The following is a 7165-nucleotide window of genomic DNA, read 5'->3' as shown; positions in this document are numbered from 1 at the left end:
TGGCTCCCTGTCCCACAAGGGCTCACAATCTAAAAAGATGCAAAAGCACACCACTAGACAGCCACTAGAACAGACACTGCTGGGGTGAGGAGGGCCTAGGTGTCTTGAGTGCTGGGAACAGGAGGCGGTTATCCAGCCTAACTGCTTGGTTGAACTGCCAGAGTAACATTGGTCCAGAGCCTGGTCGCAGTCCCTGAGACGAAGTCCAGGACGTGCAGGGGCTGGCATAAACCTATAGGGCCTTAGGGCGCAATCTTAATCCCATGTGTCTGTGCTTTCCAGCACTGGCATAGTCGTGCCAATGGGATGTGTACTGCATCCTGCAGTTGGGTGTCACTCACAGAGGCCTCCTCAAAGTAAGGGAATTACCCTTACCTGTTCCCTTACCTCAGAACTGCATTGCCCTTAAGTCAGTGCTGGAAAGCACTGACATAAGGGGTTAGAATTGCGCCCTTAGAGTCCCTGAGCTGAGGCACTGGCGTAATCAGGGTGGTGGCAAACCTGCCAAGATTCAGTACTCTATAATTTGGTTTAATTAGCTAAGAACTGAGCCTCACTGTCTCAAGATACATTGTGCCCTCTTGAGATTGCAAGAGATTGTGCAACCCTGACTGTGCCTTTGCACTGGCCCAGGAGGGTCGCAAATGTGCTGTGAAGGGACACACTCCGGCCCATGGAGGCTGCATCCGGTCTCCACGCTGACTTGGGGAGGGACTGTCGCGTTGGCTGTGCTCAGGTGATGCAGGGATCTGGGGTGGGCATGGAGGAGGCGGGAGGGAGGCGTTCCAGGGCGGGGGAAGGGTGATCCTGTGGGCGGGTGGTGGGGAGCCAGAGGCAGGGCTGGAACCCAGCTGTTAGCCAGATCCCAACCCCATTCCCTGAGCAGTACGGAGCAGTTGCATGTTGCTCTGCTCTCCTTGGACTTGTGACACCTCTGGAGGTGGCACAAGTCCAAGGGATCCATTGGGGCTGTGATGGGTTACCCGGGGTAAGCGGAAGAGTTTCCCCTTGCCTCCGGTTGAGCCACTTCAGGCCCCAGTCTTGCACTGGATATAGTGCAGGCCTCCTGGCCTGCCTGTTCCAGCGCAAGATAGGATTACACTGTAAGAATAGTAGGCTTGACATTTAAGCTGAGAGCTCTTAAGTGCCTGATCTGCCTAAGAACCTAAATTGGGCAGGGAGGAGAACCCTGGACTGCTAAGAGTTGGGATAGCAGAGTTGGGGGCAGTAAAACAAAGTGAGGATCGGGTGCCAGAGGTGAGGGCCCGATTCTTACTTTCCCGCAGCTGTCCAGAGAAAGTAATTGGCAGAAGATTTTGCATGAAGAAAAGGAAGTGGTGCTTCACGCCGTGCATGCTTAGCCGGTGAAATTCATTGCTACAAGAAGTGGGGATGGCCACTAGCTGGGATGGCTTTAAAAGAGGTCTCGTCCACGGAGTCTGCCAAGCTGTGGTACTGCAGATGGAAGTGACAGCAAATGGGGGGGGGGGAGGCTGATGACACGTGGCAGTGATGTCAGTGCTGTGCCTCACTGTGTTGAACATTGAACATGTTAGAGCAGTTTAGTCGTTGCATTTTTCTGTACTATGTTGGAAATTTTCTTCTTTGTACTCACCTTTCTGAGCGTAAGCTCCTTAGTTTTGAACCATGAAGTTTATTCCTTTTACTTACATTGGCTTCCTTCAGTCTCGAGAGACTCTGGTATTGCACTCTGAAAAGTGGTTCTGGAACAGAGTCTAGTGTGGCTGAAAAGGCCAATCCGGGAGTGACAATCCCTTCCACACCGGGAGCAAGTGCAGTCTGTCCCTGGCCTGTCTCCCTGGCTATGGGCCTTCCTTCTTTGCCTCTTAGCCTCAGACTGTTGGCAAAGTGTCTCTTCAAACTGGGAAAGGCCATGCTGCACAGCCTGCCTCCAAGCGGGCTGCTCAGAGGACAGGGTTTCCCACTTGTTGAGGTCCATCCCTAAGGCCTTCAGATCCCTCTTGCAGATATCCTTGTATCGCAGCTGTGGTCTACCTGTAGGGCGCTTTCCCTGCACGAATTCTCCATAGAGGAGATTTTATCTTGAAAACTGAACATCTGTCTCTGAATGTGGAAAAAGTGTTCCTTTAAATCTGGTCCTTGGACTGTTGATTATACCACCAAATAATTCTTGCTTTGGCCTAGGGAATGAGGTGGGCTTGAGGGGGTGCTGAATACATCTTGTGTCCCAAGAACCCTGTGAAGCTGGAGTGGACTCCCTGGCTCCCTAAGGGGAAGTTCCAACACTGGTATTAAGGGAGTGGTGGTAGCACTACTTGTTAGTCCAATCTCCCCTGAGTTGATGGAGTGAGCCTGGTGTTTCACCCCTCCACACCTGGTGCTCTTTAAGGACAAAAAGATTGTGGGATGGGGCTGCGCTTGACTGAGAATAATGGGCCTCTGAGAGTTGTGTTGTGGAGGTACATTGGCCTGGGCCCTGGGTTGATAAGATGGCCCAGGAACCAAATTAACAAGGGAATAGGAGAGGGGCCCAAAAGAAACTTTGTACTTCCTAATTAAAACGGCCCTGCTGGGAGTATTTGGAAAACTCTGTGTGTGTGCTCACACACTTCCAGCCAAAATGGACAACAGAACAGAGCTGTGAAAGAGTAACACGTAAACCACCCCTGCTTCCCATTACAGTGGGCCCTCACTGATCTTGACCCTGGCCTGCCCCCTTTTCAGTTCACCCTGGTGGCATCCTCTGGCTGCTGGCATTGGGGCTGGGTCGATGTGGTGCTTGTCTCTTCAGTGGTTGCACCAACATCACGCTGATGACACCCTAATGTGGCACCAAGGCCGGGCCAGTGCAGTGTTGCCTGAGCAGGTGGAGGATATGACGGGTGTTTTGCTGGCGTCAGTGTGACGTTGGCACATTTGCATAGAACTGCACTGTACAGGTTGTTCCATGTTTATTTTATGTGTGCTTGTGTGTCTTTTTTTTTAGCAAAAAGATAGCCCATAGCAGCATACTACACCCAAAGAAACAGACACTCTTTATGGAGTCAGTCGGAGGAGACAAACCATGTACACCATGCACAGACAATCGCTAGAAGAGGTGAAATAGGGAAGGGCAGAACAGGAGGGGCACATGATGGAGCAGGAGGGTGGCAACTGGCATGGGTGATTTGCACTGAATGCTGTGGGATCTCAATAGAGATGAATACAGAATATGGGATCTCAAATAGAGATGAATAAGAGAGACGAGGGCTGGGCTTGGTGCAAGATCTCTTGCTCTTTTTCCAGAGCTCTTTATTTTTATCCCCTCTTCCAGACACTCTCTTTGCCTAATCAAACAAGCTAATCCTCTCACACCACGTCTGCCTTTTGTTGATTGGGTTTGAGGCAAGGAGGCTGAATCACGGGTGGCGTGGTTTGCCAGCGCCTTCGTGACAGCGTCCCTACATATCCCCCTTTCTTGTTTTAAGGCATTGATATGCATAATACATCTGGCGTTGAGTGGGCACTAAGGCTTTCGGCTGACAATAAGGGATACAGAGGGCTAACAAATTAGGAATACATTGTACAAAACAACATCCTATGATTAAAACAATACAAATTAGTGCACCATATTGTACTAAGGTACGAAGCAGGCCAGTGGGAAGCCAAGACCAAAGGGCATCCTACCATGCAGGGATGCAGGTCTTGATGTATGCTCTGCGCATAGCTCTTAAGTTTGTTAATTTGTTGTTGAATTCGGTTGCTATTGTCTGTTAGGTTAAAACAACACATATCTTTTACTGCTTCACAATAGCAGCTCGGTTATCTAGAATAGCATGGTGAAGTTCGTGCTGTTCTTTTGCTAAGAGACCAATGGCTGTAGAAGTGGCGTTGATGGTTTTTGCTAACAAACAGGCCATCTGGCCTATAGTTTTTGCATTATTCACTGCAAGGCCAGGGACACCTACTAAACTGGCTGCTAAAGATACAACTGAGGGGATACATTGACACAAGGAGGGGATACATTGAATAAAACAACAGATAATGATCAGAACAACCATCCCAAAAAATCCCATGTCCAAAAGTCTGTCCAAGCCATGCAAAGTCCGGCAGCCATCCTGTAAGCCAATCCCAAAATCCACCAAAGTTTACATCTTGTTGTATTTGTGCAATTGTCTTGAGTTGTCCACCACCAATGCTAGGATTACTACTAGGGAGGCTGCCAGTGAAACATACTCAGCTTTGCTTAACAATTTTACATTTGAATCACAATCACTGTGGAGTGTTAGAGTGTCAGCGCCTTCAGATCTCCCCAGGTTAGGGGATGAGCTTCCTGTCTGGGTCTTTTGGCTGGCTGTCTGTTCCTTGGCTGCTCCTGTAGTCCCAGCTGGACTCATCTGGAAATTGGGGGTAGGTCATCTGGAAATTGGGGATCGGATTCTCCAGGCCCTGGTGACATCTTTGGCTGGCTGCACACACTGCGCTGGTGCCTAAAGCATTCCTGTAGGAGTAAGCATAACAGCATAGCCTCGCCCCCAAGTTACCAATGGGGCTGGGTAATGGTTTCCTGACTCCTTCATGTCTTTCATTAGGAGTAAACCTTTCTGCATTTAATGTTAAAAATTTTAAGTATAATTTTAAGTATATAATAAAGTATAGAATATGATAAAGTATAGAGTGTTTCCTAAATATGTATTAGCCCAAATAGTCTCATATCTCCCTTTTTTGTTTTAATAAAAAGGTTTTAATAATTTGTGTTTGCACTTGTGAAAAAGGGATGGAAAATTGTTTACCATCTTCCCTGAGTGACTAGCTATTGGATCAGAGAACAGGGAGGGAGTTCACTGATGAAATAGGGAGGCTCCTGAGAGTCTGATCAGCTTTGTCCTTTAGATAAGAGCCTTGGAAGGGGGTTGTGATTACGATGTGGGCTACAAAATAAGGCTGGGTCCAGTCTTGAAGCAAATTCTGCATGTTTCTTCCATCTTTGGTGATGGGGGTGTGTGTGAAAAGAAAACACATTGGTTTTAAAAGAAGATAGAAGAAAAAATCATGGTACCAAAAATGATAATGAGCTCAATATACAAAAATAATAAAAAATTGTTGCAACGAATATCAGGCCTATTACAGAAAGGAAGTCATGTGGACTTCAGATAGACTTCACTATAAGTCAAAGACAAACAAGAACAAAGACAGACAAAGCGCTTCTTTCATACCACACACACACATCCAAAGAACATATAGAACATTTTAGTATTTATATGTATATAAGCAGAGAACATAAGTAGAATTAAAAGAATTTGTAATGACAATTTTTCCATTAGAAAAGAAATACTTCATTAGTATTAAAAATACAGATATAGGATCACTGCTTATTCCTGTAAAGGAAATTGAGATTAAGTAAATTTGTCCTCTGGAGGACAAATGCTTTTTTCTTTTCTTTGTCCTTACTTGCTGCTGAAACAAAAAGTTGCTGTATCAAGCAAAATAAAATGTGTACATATGTCCTGTAAAAGAAACAAGGTTTAGTAATCTTTAGTCCTTCTCTTGAGAGCAAATGTTTTCTTTTCCTGTTCTTTCTTGTTGAAACAAAAAGGGTTAAAACAAATGATTGCTGATATTTTGCACTCTGTGCATGCTCTGAGGCTCTCATGCTCTGAGATTAGGAGAGGTCCTTCTGCTTTTCTTTTCCTTAGGAACCATGCATTGGCTTTTTGCCTTGCATACATGAGAAACCTAGACAGTTTTAAGGAAACACTAAGTTATTATTCAAACTTCTGTTGCTGGCTACAGTGGCAGGGAGTTCCATTGACCAGCAGGATCTATTAACCTAGCATCAAGGAAACAAAAATGTTATTAAGACCTTTTAATAGGTTTTAAAATGCCTTAAACATACACATGGTTTAGTCTTTGCTCCAACACGATAATCTGATAAGAAGTGGAAATTTCCCACAAATGAAGGTTTTCATTTTTTGGTAAAAGGCAATTTAATTTTTACTACAGCCTTGCCTTGGAGCCTCACTGCTCTTTCTGGCCCCTTGTGAATGAGAGCAGTGATAGCCTTCTGATAAGATAACACATTCCTGGATGGGTTGGCTGACTGACAAAGCCATTCAAGAATGTATATCTGAGTTTCTGTTTTAAGCTACAAAGGTGGGTGTATGGGTCAGAGAGTAGAATTACTAGCCACAAAAGATGGGAGCCAATCTACAAATTAGTGTCTCGTGATTTGTTATATTTCTTGTATGGAATTACAAGCTTCTGGAGAGAGGGTGATTTGCTTTGCGGGGTCTTGGCCCTCTTTAGGGTGGTCAAATACTGGCTTTAATAGTTGTGTGGGAAGCTTAAAATACATACCTAATGAATATGTCCCAGTAACTGCTGCAATTGTACTAAAGTCAGGCATTGGGAGATTTTTAATTCTGGGCTTGCAGGCGCAGCATAAGTTGTTAATACTTTATGCCCTAGCTACAAGTAAGGAACTTGTTGCTGTACCTTTTCTGGTGCTATGTGAAGACCAAACTGTTGTAAATTTTTAGATAGGTCTTGCAGGAGAGAAGAATTTAATTGGGGACCTGCTATCAATATATCTTCCATAAAATGATGCATTATGAGTTTTGGATATTTATTAATTAACATGGAATGGGATAGTGGGTTAAGGGTTTCCTAATTGCACTTGCTTGTCTGTTTCATTCAGAAACTGATCTACTCGGATGGCTTGTCCCTGTGTGTTCTGGCCAGCCCCTGCAGGGCAGATCATTGAATTTTTTTCTGCTTTTAATTCTCCTGATTTCAGGGTCTCTCTGGCCATGCCTTCCATGACTGAAGCCTGCCTGTGAGGGGTAGTTTCTGGAGGTTCTTTCTTTTCTAGAGGAAAAAAGGCAGGGGATTCCCAGTGGTCGGCCAGATCTAGGGTGCCTGCTGCGCGGGTGGCTATTTGAGACCACCGCGGTGGCTCCGAAGGAGCACTAGGCACGGGAGGCGATTTAATTATTTCGAGGGTTGGCGCTGCTGGAAGGAGTATTGGATATAGGGGTGGCCCTGTAGCAGAGGGGAGAGTACCTTTCAGAAGCATATTATCAGGTGGATTAAGTTGGCACAGAGCTTTATATACCTTTTTCCAGGTTAAAATTAGAGCAATGGGGATCCGGGGTTCTGCCTGCAGATTTTTCCCCAGCCTCCCCCAATCCGCAGTCAGAAGACT

General features: G+C 45.8%; 1 protein-coding gene across 1 annotated transcript in view; it reads left to right on the top strand.

Moving 5' to 3' along the window:
• LOC136640460 (zinc finger protein 420-like) overlaps positions 1-7165 on the top strand; it is a 123410-nt gene that overhangs the window by 102165 nt on the left and 14080 nt on the right. The gene's annotated exons all lie outside the window — the stretch shown is intronic.

The sequence above is a fragment of the Tiliqua scincoides genome, chromosome 2, assembly GCF_035046505.1.
Source record: "Tiliqua scincoides isolate rTilSci1 chromosome 2, rTilSci1.hap2, whole genome shotgun sequence".
NCBI classification, from domain to species: domain Eukaryota; kingdom Metazoa; phylum Chordata; class Lepidosauria; order Squamata; family Scincidae; genus Tiliqua; species Tiliqua scincoides.
The sequence above is the reverse complement of the archived record's forward strand: the minus strand, read 5'-3'. Positions and strand labels throughout refer to the sequence as shown.